Source organism: Lactuca sativa, chromosome 8, assembly GCF_002870075.4.
Source record: "Lactuca sativa cultivar Salinas chromosome 8, Lsat_Salinas_v11, whole genome shotgun sequence".
Classification (NCBI taxonomy): Eukaryota; Viridiplantae; Streptophyta; class Magnoliopsida; order Asterales; family Asteraceae; genus Lactuca; species Lactuca sativa.
The window spans coordinates 156,146,763-156,163,111 of record NC_056630.2 but is presented as its reverse complement, the minus strand read 5'-3'; positions in this window follow the sequence as shown (position 1 = coordinate 156,163,111).

Here is a 16,349-nt window from a genome sequence, read left to right as displayed (position 1 = left end):
AAAGCAGAAATTGCTACCTTTGTAAGTAAATGCCTTACTTGCGCAAAGGTTAAGATCGAATATCAAAAACCGTCAGGATTACTACAACAACTGGAGATACCAGAATGGAAATGGGAACGGATTACTATTGACTTCATAACTAAGTTGCCCAAGAAGACGGGTGGACTTGATACCATATGGGTCATCGTCGACAGATTGACAAAATCCACGCATTTCCTACCAATCAAGGAGACAGACAAAATGGAAAAGCTTACAAGAACTTACATAAGGGAAGTAGTGCGACTGCACGGTGTTCCGATATCCATTATCTCCGATAGAGATAGTAGATTCACTTTGAGATTCTGGCAGTCCCTACAAAGTTCCCTGGGAACTAGGCTAGATATGAGTACAGCCTACCACCCACAAACAGACGGGCAAAGTGAAAGAACGATACAAACTTTGGAAGATATGCTGAGAGCCTGTGTGATTGACTTTGGAAAGGCATGGGATATCCAGTTACCCCTTGTCGAATTTTCATACAACAATAGTTATCATACAAGCATAAAGGCTGCTCCGTTTGAAGCCCTCTATGGTCAAAGGTGTAGATCCCCTCTATGTTGGACTGAAGTTGGCGATACCCAGTTAGCTAGAGGACGAGTTCCTAAAAGCACTATCACCGGTCCAGAAATCATACGAGAAACGACAGAGAAGATCGTTCAAATTCGTGAACGGTTGAAAGCCTCCAGAGACCGACAGAAAAGCTACGCTGACCAAAGGAGGAAACCTTTGGAATTCCAGGTAGGAGACCACGTTTTATTGAAGGTCTCACCGTGGAAAGTTTTAATACGCTTTGGGAAGCGTGGGAAACTAAATCCAAGATACATAGGGCCTTTCGAGATTCTTGCTAGAATTGGCCCTGTGGCTTACAAACTTAACCTACCGCGTGAACTTAGTAACATACATCCAACCTTCCATGTCTCGAACTTGAAAAAGTGTCTGTCCGATGAGACTCTTGTTATTCCACTCGACGAGATCGAGATCAACGAGAGCCTCAACTTTGTGGAAGAACCAGTAGAAATGATGGACCGAGAGGTCAAACAAACAAAACAAAGTCGCATACCCATCATGAAGGTTCGCTGGAACGCCAAGCGGGGACCTGAATTCACATGGGAACGCGAAGATCAAATGAAACAAAAGTACCCTCATCTTTTTCTCTGATCCACTAGTATCTTTGCTACTTTAAATTTCGGGACGAAATTCCCTCTAACGGGGGGATGATGTGACAACCCGATATTTCAACTCTTTGTAATGACCTAAAAAGTCAAGTATTGTAACCACCTTTGAGTTAATGAAATTAACTTTGATAATAAAATGTCCAAAAAGTTTCTATTTAAATTCCTACTATGTTTAATGTCATTAAACCGTGATCGTACGTAAAAAGAACGCCCAAATCCGACTTTGTATGTTGAAGTTATGATTTTTCCAAGTTCGGCATAGCGACAGACAACTAAAAACTCGAATCGAAGATCGAGCGACTTTTGGCCGGAATGACCTAAACGAGAATCGAAGATCTTAACAATTGTAATTCAGTGGTAAAAAGTTTGGCAAAAACCGACGTCAGATAAAGAAGTTATGAATTTATAAAGAAATTCCTTAAACACGACCCTTTTAAAAATAAATAATAAAAATAATTTCAAAATTTGCCGACGGAGTCTAAACGAAAGTTGTAGAGCATAGTCTCACCTACGCGTGGAAATAAAGACCATCGAAAACGGAATTCGTATGAAGAAGATATGAATTTTAGAAGTTTATTAATTAAATTAAATATAAATTTAATTATAAATGTTTGGTATTATCCGAAGGGAGTCAACAGATAGGGCCGAAGTACGCCCTGCGTACCCTCATACACCCCACGTACTCAAGGCCTAGGCCTCAGATCGTCCACGTCCCAGTCTACGCGAAGTAGCCTTGTCCCATCCGAAGTCTGAGGCAGTCGAGGACTCGGTCATGCATGATGTACGCGTACGCCCTACGTACCGAGGCGGTTCCAGCCCTATAAAAGGATGCGAGGGTTCCGAAGAAAGGGCTCCATTTCTCTCCTTTCTTATGCGTTCTTGCCTCGTTTTCCGTGCCCTTTCTAACCCGAAGCCCCGGTCATTTTGCTCAAGTCACGAAGGTCGTTTTTACTCCCGAGGTTCCCGAGAATCCCGAGAAAAATCCATTTCCCGAGACGAAACTTTGCCCGGTTTCCATCTCGCTTTCTTCAAACTTTCAAATCAGTTCATACCCCTTAATTAACCTTTTAAAATGTTCTATAAATTCTTTTATATGCTTTCAAGGGGGGGGGGGGGGGGGAATACAAGTAAAACACACAAGTATCATCGTGTGTTATATAAAGAATTATTATATGCTTTTATTTAACCAAATCATGTGATTTATAAACTTTATAGGGAACTCTCGTATATAAAACATGTTACAATAGCATTCCATCTTTTGAAATATAAATTGTTGTAATGCATGTATAAACTAAACATTTTCTTAGATTATATGTATACTTTTCTATCTTAGGCTCTACAAAAATCTATACTTTCATAACAAGTGATTCCTTTTCTAGATATTTCTAAACAAACGAGACACACTTTTAGAAAGCTATAATAGGTATAGTTTTATGAGGATATTGCTAACTTTTACATACTAGAAACACGATTTTCAAGAAGTCAGTTTCATATACAAGAACAAACGAACATTTTAACACATAAATATGTTTTTATACCACGGTTTGTGAGACATTAACTTCACGTACGTTCGAGTACACATTTCAAGTCCTGTATTATATACCAGAATCCCTTGGAGGGGGAGCATGGTGTTTGTGTATAGATCTATACGGGCTTGACAACCCACGCCTTGACTGTTAGCTACAGTCCATCATTTATGGTGACAAACGTCATAACATTCCAACGCCTGAAGAACGTTGTGTATAGGCATTCCGAGTCAATAGTATGGTTATAAAACTCACATGGGGTATTAAAAATGCATTGATTTACGAGGTTTTCGAACATATTGGTTATTTTACACTTATATACATTTTTAGAAACAAACATTGGTCTTGAGAGAAGGCTACTTTTATACTAGTAGAAAATATAGGATTTTCTAGAAACAAATAAACAAGGACAAAACATTTTATTTCATACAAACATTGTCATTTAATACTTATGAAACTCACCAGCTTAAATGCTGATCTACTCTTTCTAAATTACTTGTATGTCCCAGGGATTCAGTAATTTCAGGTATTAATATGCTTTTGAAGAAGGGATGCTGCGGCGCCAGTTTAATCTCATATTTTGACATCATATTGTAATTGGTTTTGAACATGTAACTTTTGACAAATGTAAACTTTCAATTATATATATGATGGTTGTATTGCTTTCTTTACTATGTATTCATTTGTTACTTTACCACATGAAGTCATCCGCCCTCGAATGTTTCCGCCGTTTAGGTTTGGTGGTGTGACACATAGGAGTGTTATAGTGCTGAAAAACCCAACAATGGTATCAGAGCCTAGGATTGTTTTCTATTATATTTGATGCTTACTAGTTTTTCAAAGCTGAAAAAGTCAAAATTTGTCCCTCTGACTAGTGAACTCGCCGAGTCCATGAACAGACTCGACGAGTCCACTTAGTAACAGAGCAACTCGCCGAGTCCAGTTCATGCACTCGACGAGTTGAAGGCTCTATTTGTAGAATTTCGAATTTCTTGGCCTGGTTTGGATTGGGAACACTACCACAAACTGTTTTGGTTTATTGGAAATGTTTTTTATGATATGGTAATGCTTGTACTCATCCAACCACAAGATAATTGTCAGAGTTTTAAAATAATTGTTGTTTTTATATTATAAACAAAATTGCTTTCAAATTGTTGATTTGAAATTATCTTGGTTATGAGGTTAGTTAGATCATAGATTATGTGATAATTTTAGTTGTTAGAAAAAATGATCTAGATGAATTTTAATGACCTCCATTACTTGTCCTCAGGTTATGGAAAATGAAAGGTCTCATACATTAAAATCCAATTAAAATCATAAGTTATGAATGTGAAGAGTTTTGACATGTTTCAAAACAAGCCCTCAAGTTTTGGAATTTGTAAAGTCTCATCAATGAAACTTTAATTCCAAACCCTAGAGTTTTAAAAGTTAAAATTCAACCCTTATACTTTATAATATTATAAGTTTAATATATATATTATATATATATATATATATATATATATATATATATATACACACACACACACATATATATATATATATATATATATATATATATATATATATATATATATATAAGAATAGTCAGTCTTACCGTTAGCAGGCCTCATTCACGAAGCAGGTCTATAAGGGGGGGTATAAGGTTACTGCCTATAAAATGGTGGTTTAATGGGTTTCCACTCTCACCCACCACTTCCTTGACGGGTGGAGTGTCGTTAGCTGAACGGGTAAGATAGGACACTAATTCTCCCTCATTAAAATTATAATGATAAACATAAAGTAACTAAACTTGTATTAAATTTCCAATCTTAGTTACTTTAGGAAATTGTGAAAATGGTGCTAATCCATGAAATTACACTTTGCACCTTGTTAAGTCGTTAGTGGAGCGCGTGTTGTTAACCGACACACTAATCTGGGACTGACAATGTGTGACAAAGGGTAACTTGATGTTAATCATAGATCAATGGAGTGTGTGCTTAACCGGCATATTGATTAGATGATATGTTACATTGGATGTACCAAGTTAATTTTCATGGTTATTCACACCTTGTTTGTGATCCTCGACATCCTAGTCACAAACTTGAAGGGCATAATCGAGATTTTAACGTGCCATTGAAAAGTTCAATGAATGTCAAAGATCTAGGAATTTTAAACCAATTAAAACTGAATAATCTTTTTCGTTTTTATGGTGGAAATTGGTAAATTGTCATTTACCTACCTTCAAATATTTTACAATTGGATTACGACATCCCTCTTCACAATTGTAGATATTGTTTTGGGTCCTAGCCTTAATATTTCATATTGGGTGAAATATTAAGGATTATTATCTAACCTAAACTTTTTTTTTCAGATGTCTATCCTAAACAATGCTTCCACACCAATTCCTTCAGGCTCTTTCTCCCTCATGAAACTATGTGGGAGGGTCATTTTCGATGGCTCCAACTTCAATGACTGGATTCTTAACATTAGGATGACTATTCTCTATGAGGACAAAGAGTATTTACTGGATAAAGAGCTTAATGAGATTGATGTAACCAATGTCAATCCTGACCAAATCACTGAACACACTACTCATTAGAGGGATGCGACAAAGGTGTCGTGTCTAATGATTGCTACCATGACTGCTGAGCTACAGAAGTCCTATGAGGACTACTATCCATATGAAATGTATCAAGATTTGATGGAAAGAAACCATCAAAGTGCTCGACAGGAGAGGTATGAGATCATTCCCTCCATGATCACAGCCAAAATGAAGGATGGTGAACCTATCACAACCCACTTGCAAAAGATGCATAGATTCATGGACCGCTTGCTGAAATTGAATGTCAATTTTGATGAAGAGTTGGCCATATATATTATTCTACACTCTTTACCTTCTTGTTATGATCAGTTTCGTATGACCTATCATATGAACAAGGAGGAGGTCACTCTTAGCAAGCTTCAAGGCCTTTTAAGGACTGTAGAAAGCAACCTGAGAGGCAAATCGATTGTGTCTACTCCTACTACTACTACTTCTGCCCCTGTTCTGGCAATCAGACATAGTAACGGAAAGAAGAGGAAGGCTCCCTCCAAGAGCCACAAGGGAAAGTCTCTTAATGTACCCTCTTCTAATGGGACCAAAGCTGGTTATGCTAATTCCTCTTCCAATCCGAATGATGCTGATTGCTTCCATTGTCATGAAAAAGGGCACGGGGAACGAAGCTGCCCCAAGTACTTGCAGGACATAAAGAATGGGAAGAGCAAACCCTCCTTTGCAGGTATTTACACTATTCTATCTAATAACTCATCACATGCTAATTCTTGGGTCCTTGATACAAGTTTTGGATTTTACATTTGTTCTGATTTGCAGGGACTAAAAAGAAGTAGGGATGTGGAGCACAGGAAGACAAACTTAATCATGGGAAATAGGAAAGTGCTGCCTGTAACCAAGATTGGAGTTTATTCTTTATTGCTTAGTAATGGTTTAGATTTAGATTTGAATAATTGTTGTTACTCGACCGATATGGCGAGAAGTATTATTTCCTTTCACAGTTTGTATAAACAAGGTTTTACCTTATCTTTTAATAATGAAATTAGTGGTATTAATGCTTATTACGATAATGTATTTTATTTTGAAGCATTACCTTGTAATGGTGTATATGAGACTGTGAATGTTGTAGATAACTTAGGAAAAAATGTGTTACACATTGATTCCTCCAATGATTTGGATAAGGCATGCTTGTGGCATTGTCGTCGTGGACATGTCAACAAGAAGCGCATAGCCCAACTCCAAAAGGATGGAGTTTTGGACTCATTCGGCTTAAATTCGGATGACACTTGTGAATCTTGTTTGATTTGAAAGATGACCAAGTCACCCTTCACTGGTACTTATGAAAGGGATGATGGTCTGTTAGATCTCATACACACTGATGTGTGTGGACCATTCATAACCGCCACAAGGGAATCTAACCACTTCTATGTGACTTTTACTGATGATTACAACAGATATGGCTATGTCTACTTAATCAAGCACAAGTCAGAAACCTTTGAAAAGTTCAAAGAGTTTAAGCAAGAAGTGGAGAATCAATTGGGTAGGAAGATAAAGATGTTGCGATCTGATCAATGAGAAGAGTATCTTAGTATCAAGTTCCTTGAATATCTTAAGGAATGTGGAATTTTTTCACAATTGACGCCACCTAGAACACCACAGCTTAATGGTGTGGCTGAGAGGCACAATAGAACCTTGCTAGACATGGTTCGTTCCATGATGAGTCGAGATTTGTGACCTATCTCATTCTAGGGGGTATGCCTTAGAGACTGTCGCCCATATCCTTAATCTAGTCCCGACCAAAAAGGTTTCCCAAACACCTCACGAGATGTGGGCATGGAAGGTTCCCTCGTTAGACCACATCAAAGTTTAGGGTTGCGAGGATTTTGTAAGACACAAGCTCGAACCTCGGAGTGAGAGATGTATTTTCATCAGCTACCCGTTGAAGTCCTTTGGATATCTTTTCTATGGACCGAGTGACAATGTTGTCTTCGTTGCAAGGAGAGGAGTCTTTCGTGAGAAAGAACTCATATGCCAAGGGGACAGTGGGAGGAAAATTTACCTTGAAGAGTTTCAAGAGTCAAGCGGCAAAGGAACCTTAAACACTAGCAATCAACATGAGGAGGAAACTCCGGTTGAGCAAATTGACGAGTCCTTACCTCTCAGGCGTTCCAGTAGAGTTAGTATTCCACCTGTGTTATATGGTTTTCATATAACAGCTGAAGGTGATACATTTATCAGTGATAGCACACTGGTAAATTTGGATGAACCTAATAACTACAAGGAAGCCATGGTAGGACCCGAGTCTGCAAAATGGAAAAAGGCTATGGATAGCGAGATTCAGTCCATATATGAAAATCAAGTTTGGAACTTGGTTGATAATGTTCCGGGTCGTCAGACAGTCGGGTGCAAATGGTTCTTCAAGAAGAAGACTGACATGGATGGGAAAGTACACACATATAAGGGGCGACTGGTTGCAAAGGGCATTACTCAAACTCCGAGAGTTGATTATGATGAAACCTTCTCACCAGTAGCGAAGATTAAATCTATAAGGGTTATGTTGGCCATAGGTGCATTTCATGACTATGAAATATGGCAAATAGATGTCAAAACCTCTTTCCTTAATTGAAAGTTGGTTGAAGATGTTTACATGAGTCATCCAAAGGGTTTTGTCAATGTAAGTTCCCTAATAGAGTGTGTAAGCTTGAGAAATTCATTTATGGATTAACATAAGCATCTTCCAGATGGAATCTTTGTTTTGAGGAGAAAGACAAAGAGTTTGGATTTTCGATAAGTGAGGATGAGTCCTGCATATATGTCAAAGCTAGTGGGAGTATAGTGATCTTTCTAGTATTGTATGTAGATGACATACTGCTCATAGGAAATGACATCCCAACCTTGCATGAGGTTAAGTCCCGGCTTGCGATGTGTTTCGCTATGAAGGGCCTCAGAGAAGTTGCTTACATCCTAGGGAGAAGGATATTGAGAGACAGGAGTAAAAGACTAATAGGACTTAGTCAAAGTACCTACTTGGACAAGGTGTCGAAACGTTTAAGCATGGAGAACTCCAAGAAAGGTGACTTGCTTATCCAAGGCAATACCAAACTGAGTAAGACTCAGAGTCCAGAGTTTGAGTATAGAGGCTGAGATAGTAGAAATGATTCATATACCATATGCTTCCGTAGTTGGTTTGATCATGGATGCTATGACTTGTAATCGCCCTAATGTGGCCTTTGTTTGAGCATGGTCAGCAGATATGAAAGGAACCCTGGTAAAGCTCATTGGACTACGGTTAAGAACATTCTTAAGTACCTATAGAGGAGTAAGAACTGGCTCCTTACACTCAGTGGGAGTGATGACTTCAGAGTAACAAGGTATAGCGATGCTAGCTTTCAAACCGACAGAGATAATTTGCGCTCTCAGTCGGGCTGGATATTTATCGTGAATGGTGGAGCAGTGACATGGAAAAGTTACAAGTAGGAGACTGTAGTTGATTCAACGTGCGAATCAGAGTACACAACAGCAAGCACAGCATCGAAGGAGACGATATGGTTGAAAAACTTCATCGGAGAGATCATGGAAGATCCAGGCATATCGACGGAGATCATGGAAGATCCAGGCATATCGATGGAAAATACCACTTCATAAGACATCAAGTAGAAAAAGGACACCTCGTGGTGAAGAGGATATCGTCAGAGGACAACCCAGCAGAACCCCTTATGAAGGGACTGACTGGGGTTAAGCAGTTGCAACATGCAAGGGGCATTGGACTAACGGAAAATATTAGTATTAGTGATTAGATAAACTGAAAATTATAATAGCTAAAGTGTAATTGACATTTGATGATTGAATAAAAGGAGTTTTATTTATAAGTAAAGTTACTGTCTTGTGTCAATCATTTACTATTTTTTCACTTTGCATGTTTTGACTTCGAGAATAATAAGATTTATTCAAACTATCCATAGTCGATCGTACGTTGGAAGTAAGTATGAAAGAAGGTTGTCATGAGTTGGATTGAAGATTGTCTAAGGCATTAGGCATAGCAACAATTTGCTTCACCATTCATAAGTACTTATGAAATAAGATTTGAGTATTGGATCAACCCGAGCTCACTTGAATCACTTCACGGAATTTATCACGAGTGATCGTGAGACGATAATATAATATAAGTCTTCAAACCTAGATATATGAGTTGTTGACTATGAATTAGTTGTGCATTGATGATACGAAAACGCATCAGTAACTTGATGTTATAAAACGTATCGTTGTGCGTGATTTAATGAGTAGTTAGTACAAGCATATAATGTCTAAGTTTATATGTTCCCTTTTCTCCTTAGAGGATCAAAAGCGATATCTTGGTCCCCTCGATGATTCTGTTATGACTTATGTGTCGAGCCCGGTCAGAACTAAATTGATGTGTTCAGTTCTGTTCTATGTCAGACGAATTGGAAATCGGGAAACAAAATGATGGACAATAAGTATGACATTGTTCCTTGTATTTTTCTAGCTGATATCTTGAGAACAGAGGATTATATAATCCCTTCTCTAAAGGATGTGTCACTGATTGGGTCAAAGTTGACAACGGCTTTTGAAAGCTTACGATTGCTAAGTCGGATCCTGAAGTTACATTGGCAACTAAAGTTAATAGACTTATCCAAGTGGGAGACTGTTGGATTTGGTGTCTAAGCCCATAACTATAACTAGGATGTACTTGACCCAATGGTAGCATGGTCCTTTTGGGCTGCCTTCACCAGTGCAATTTAATAGGATGGACTTTTGAGAATAAGGTTATTTATGATTTATTAAAATATTACAAGTATAATATATTAATATCATATTATTTAATTAATATTGATCAAGAATTAATATGGAATTAATTTTGTAGTCAAAACAGACTAATTGAATATATGGGGATTGATTTTGTAAATCAATGATTCTTGTATTGAGGGCCAATGATCCATGATTATTTAGATGGGCTAAACCAATAAGTTATTCCATGGATAGTCCATGGAGGTTAAACCCATGGAGCATAAGAATACGAAAAGTCATGGAGCATTAGGGTTTACATATTGTAACCTTATCATTTGCCACACTATAAATAGAACCCTCATAAGCCAGAATTGGTTACACCATCTCTTTGAGATAAGTAGCTTATTCTCTAAAGTCTCCTCTTGCATATTGGTGTTTGTGAACCATTAGAGGCATCACACTTGAGGTGCTCAAGCTTTCAAAGGTCAAGAACTCCACCCTACTCAATAGGTAAGCATCAAAACTAAGTTTTTATTATATATCTTTAATTGTATGCTAGCTAGGGTGAATACTTTGGAAAAACAAAATGCATGTATAATTAGAGAAAACATAGATCCAAAGCATTTAGGGCTGCATGTTCACCATAGGAGTGTTATAGTACTCAAAACCCAACAGTAATGACCAGTCATCACAAACTTGTAATATGTTAACTATATGCTACACTTCCCATAGTGCTTCTTCTTGCACTTCTGGCACCATTTTGCTTCTCCTCTTCTTCCAAACCTTTTGGAACCAAACTTTGAAAGCCTACTCTTCTTGTTGGACCTTGAAAATCCATCAAACTTCATTCTCTCTCCAACCTCTGTTCCCTCCACACCCTTCTCCCGAAGCTGGGTATCTACATTATTCGTTGTTCTGACGGTTGTCTTCAAAGTGATTGGCATCTTTAATCGTTAGACCAAATTATGTTGGTATCCGTTAGTAAATCTCTCCATCTTGGAGAGTTCAGTGGCAACCAAGTAGGGGAATAGCTTCATCATTTCGGTGAATGCGGTGGCATACTCATCAATGCTCATCTCCCCCTTATTCAGGTTTTGAAATTCGTTGTTTAGGTCTATCATATCTACCTCCGAGTAGTACTGCATCTTCAACTACTCTAGGAATTCTTCCTAAGACATCCTAATGGCTTCTCCCTGTGGCATTGTATCTACTAACAACTTTCACCAACTTAAAAATCCGGTCTTCAGTTGCCTGACTTTAAGGACAATTTTCTACTTGTTGCTGCAGTTACGGCTCTCAAATACCGTCTCCGTCTTATAGATTAAGTCTGCAATCTCTACTGGGTTTAGGCCTCTTGAGAGACTTGGTAGCTTGGCACCCATGAAGTCCTTATATTTACACTCATGTCCATCATTTCCTTCATTCCCTCTCTCAGGGTTATTTCTTCTAATAACTTGGGGTTCTACTTGTCTAACAATCATTTTATAATTCCCTTCCTTAGAATGTTCTATATTCAACTCAGGTTGCTCAATAGGCGTCCTAGGCTCTCTACCATTCTGACTGATTAGCTGCCTCATTTTCCTCTCTTTGTGCAGCTAATAAAGCCCTAAGTGTTTCCATAGTGACATGTTTAGGTACTGATACTTCTTTAGGTGCACACTTAATCAGTCGTGGCTCCGCCTGCTGGTTTCCATTAGCATTTCCTAAGCTAATGTGTGTTCTCAAAATGATGTTCTATATAACATAGTAGATGTTCAGTGTACAATGACGAGAAATTGAGATAGGGAAGGCTTTATTTTTGATTGAAGTATAAATTTCCTTATTACTCTGAAAAGTTGCATGCTAGTTCTAATATCGTAGTTAAACGTTTAGAAACTTGAACACATAAAATTTCCAAATACGGTCAGAAATAGACCATAGATCCATTAAAATAATAACATGCTAAAGCATATAAGGCATATTGTAGCTATAATATATACCATTTAGCACATAAAAGCATCTTAGGTATCTTCCCTAGAATAAGCTAGTGCTCGTGTCTATTCAGTCATATTTCCTAAATATAGTACATACTCATCTCACAATCATCACTTAAAAGTCTAAGTTTAAATCTAGAAATCCTACCAATTCCTAGTTCACTTAAACTAATTCTCTAATACTAACTGTGACATCCCCAATTTCACGGCCAAAAAAGACTGATTTTTTATGTTTATTTAAAATCAAAGTATCCTTTTTGAAGATTAATATTGCAAAATTCGTTCCCAAAAATATGATAAAGATATTATCAAAGCATTTCCGAAGAAATGTATTTTATTTATATTAAAAATGTTGAAATGTCATAGTTAATATAATAGATAAGCAAAAATAGAAATAATATAGGTTTCATAAAAATCTACTATTCTACTAGCCTATAATCCATTAATCTCTCATCTGGTCATCACACTTGTGCTCTCATTCCACTACCTGTAACATGAGAAACTGCGTGGGTCAGGCTTGGGAGCCTAGTGAGCACATAGGATTTCACCCCATAATAATTAAATTCTTTTAATTATATATTTTCATCAAAACATTCAACCTGATTACCCATTCCTGTTATCCTCACTTTCTATCCCTAAAGCATCTAATCCAGGGGACCTATCCTAAGGATCATCTTCAAGATAGACAATAATGATAAGGGATTCCTTAGTAGTATACATCAATAAGGAAACCATGGGGGATGGAGTACACCTAGTGAACACTTAGTTCAAAACACCTATAGGTTTCGAGCCTGCTAGCATTCCACTAGACAGTTTAAAATAGTCCATGCTCATCATATATAGTCCGATAGACGTCTATATCATCTTTATGTCAAGTCCTCTCATCAAATATTTCATCTTTCATATTTCATCATCTATATCATCTTTTAATAACCTGTCTCTACCCAATATATTTATATGTAGAACAATACATATACAGTTTGAATCTAGTAAAACATGTTTAAATCGTTTATCATACATAGATATCAGGAAAATAGATAATAGCACATAAAGGTTGTAACTATCTTAAATGCTTTATATCTATGTGCATGATTAAAGTAACTATGCACTCACTTGTTAAAGCGATGACTCGAAACTAAGACAATGCGTCGATTCTAGCAGCTGACTTTTTCCCTTTGATGTAACCTAAATCATTATCACTAAGTCTTAGCCTACTATTCTACATGACTAAAAATAGTCTAGACCTATCGATCATTCCCAAAAATACCGATAGTTGTATCAAGGATCAATCCGACAGGAGAGTTGGGATGCAGGATCCTTTCGGTATTATCTGTTTTCTGAAATCCAACAACCAATCCAACGTAACCATTCTAGATACCTCTCCCGTAAGTAGATCAATCTGTATTATGACTTTGAATTATTGATACATCTGATTTATAGATTCATAATAACGACTATGACTTAGAAATATAAATGACAAAAAGATAAAGTCGAGTGTAATTTAACTTATAGAGATTCCCTAGACAAAAGTTTGAAAAATGTGCTGGCAGAACTCCAGGTTAATAGCTACTAGATGTCAGGCTCCTAGGGACCTCATAACTTTCCAGAACACCCTAAACTCTATGAAGAATTTAGACTAAAGAAGTAGAATTTGAGAGAGATTTGTAGACAGATATATGGGATAGTTATGAGCACAAATAGGTTATAGTTGTTGACGCTAACTATTACATCATCTATTTAATGCCTAGTGAGAAATGGGTGCGTTACAAATTGTAGGCACCAAAGTGTCATATTTATACTTGATAGGATAACCCTAGAAACCATAATCCCGAATAAAATAATACTATTTCAAATCCGGGTAGTTATCTAGTTTCCTTGTCTCAGAAGGAATATTCCAGATATATATTAAGCATCACCAAAACCTTCCACCCTTCTGAAATGTTCTGGATTTCCTACTTTTTCATCTATTGAATAATTACACTCTAGTCCCGACACCCTTAATTAATTCTAATTAACCCAAAATTAAATCTAAATCAATTCTGATTAATTCTTAATTAATTATTACCATTTCAAATTAATATATTAATAATATAATATATTATCAAATTATTTCTTGTAATTTATTGATCATAGAATAAATCAATAAGTTAATCTCTCTCTCTCTCTCTCTCTCCAAATGTCATTATATCCAGTTGTTGGTTTTTAGGGCAACCCAAAAGGATTTTACTTATAATTAGAGGTTATTCCAACAGTCTCCCACTTGGATAAGTCTATAACTACAATTGCAAGTATAACCTTGTAGTCTACAACAAAATGTGGTTCCCAAGCCACTGCTAAACTCTGATTTAAATCAAACATTGGCCCTAAGATATGTGAACAACTATTCCTCCATTCTACAAGATATCGACATGAGCCATGGAATCCAAAATTTTGCTTCCTGGTTTCCCAATTTGTGACGACGTCATCAGAGTACAAATTGAACACATCAATTTAGTCTCGACTGGTAACAATACTATAATTTCAATACAAAATCACTAAGGGCCCAATGATACCGCTTTTCCTATTAGGGAAAAAGGAAGAAATAAACTTCGGTTATACATCTATGACCTTTACTCACCAAATTGTTTGAGTTTATTCAAAAATCTGGTTACATAACCAGTAAAATGACAACGGAAGCTTTAAAAATGTTGAATAAAACAAAAAAAACTACTTTACCGACCAAGGATCATTTTGCAAGAGTTAGAAAGATTAAAATAACCATAGAAGGGAAAGCATAACAAACTTTGAGACTTTGATCTTCATGGGAGGTTGGAAGTTGATGAAGTGTGGCATGACACTCTAAAACAAGAGTTCTCTAAAAGTATCCACCAAGCAAGAGTAGAACCATCAAAACATGTTAGTATTCACTTGTAATTTGTTGTTAATAAACCTTTGCAATATATACCAAATATATTTTCAAAAGTAAAGCAACAAAGGGACTTTGTATAGCATCAAAACGGAAGAGAATGGAGGAGAAGAAGAGCTTATGAAGCTCAAAATTTGGTAGCCCCATAGAGAGAAAAGGTGCTCACGGATTTTGGCTACAAAGAACAAAATGAGGCTTGCAAAAACATCAAAGCCAACCTTCCATGCCATCCCTTATATAATGGCCAAAAAGAAAAAGGGAGTCCCCAAAGCAAACGCATGGACAACTTTGTCCCAAGCATGGCATGAATTGATTAAACAATTCAAAAGTCAGCCATGCTTGGTCTCCCCTTCCAATTTTGAAAAAGCTAGCACAAAAGAAGAAAAAAAGTTGTCTCATGGCTAGTTTATATATATATATATATATATATATATATATATATATATATATATATACATATTATCTTTAAAAAAATCAATCATTTTTTTATAAAGAATTCCTAACCCAAACACACACACACACACACACACACACACACATATATATATATATATATATATATATATATATATATATATATATATATAACTAGTCATATATAAATATCTTATTTAATATAAAATTATCTTTTATATAAATTGTAACTAGCTTATTTTATATAAAACTACTTTTTATATAAATTGGAATAGTTTATTAAAATATAAATATAACTTATAAATAATCATACTTTATCATATATTTTATAAGCTGTTATTTCTCCAATAAATATTATTTCCACAAATAATAAATTTGCAATTAGTAAAATATTGGTTCCATGAAATAATAATTTTCTAATTAAATAAAAGTGTTGATATATTTATTAATAATCAAATTACACTAATAAATAATCAATTAACGGTAACTTGCAATATGGTGTGACTCTATACGATCATATATTATAAGCAATATTATTCTATAATGACTCTTGGGCATACAAGATCTTTCAATCTCCCACTTGCACAAGACTCATCATAGATTGATATAGATAGTGGTGAACATCTAGCAACATTTCACTGCCCCAATAACATATAACGAACAATTCCATTCATCAACATCCAATTCCCAAAATCTCTAAGCTTCAATTGATGTATTATGGCAAGTTTATTAGTTATCCCTTTGTTACAGATATCCTGTTGAACATGAGCCTTGGATTGCAATCAATATCATTTGTAATTCAACTTTGGGTAATGCATGTTAGATGTCTCACTCTCAACACATAAGATGAACAAATCCCATCTTGACTACATAAGCCTCTTGCGTAGTTTACACCATACCCGAATAGGACTTTTATAACTACCCGGTCAAGGAACAACATTTGGTTATATCAAATCACAACACTCCATGCACTTAAGTCACACTATGTGTCTCAGGTGTTAAGGATACAAAGATAATACCTTTTAATCAAGTATCACT